This window comes from Lampetra fluviatilis, chromosome 4 (genome assembly GCF_964198595.1).
Source record: "Lampetra fluviatilis chromosome 4, kcLamFluv1.1, whole genome shotgun sequence".
NCBI lineage: Eukaryota > Metazoa > Chordata > Hyperoartia > Petromyzontiformes > Petromyzontidae > Lampetra > Lampetra fluviatilis.
In genome coordinates, this window is record NC_136278.1 from 32,519,693 (window position 1) to 32,520,022 (window position 330).

Genomic DNA, 330 nt, shown 5'->3' on the forward strand with positions numbered 1-330 from the left:
AAATGATAAATAATGGTTTGACCATAATGCGACGAATATTACTGTCAGCAGCACAGTAAGTGGGCAAGTGCTGCCCTCTGCTGTGTGGATCAGAGCTCGCTGGTAGCTCTGCGATATCCGCTTCCGTGGGTCGCGCTCCTCTGCGAGATTTCCAAATGGATTCTTCGTCTCGTGGCGATGTGGCGACTGATGGCATCGTATCCTGGAGACTGTTGGCAGGACTTTTACAATACGAATCTTAAGTTGACGATTCAAACGCTACATTTCAGTCACTCACAACTCAAAGTTGTCTCCTGCTCGTTTTAGCATTGAGGAATTGGTGCTCATCTC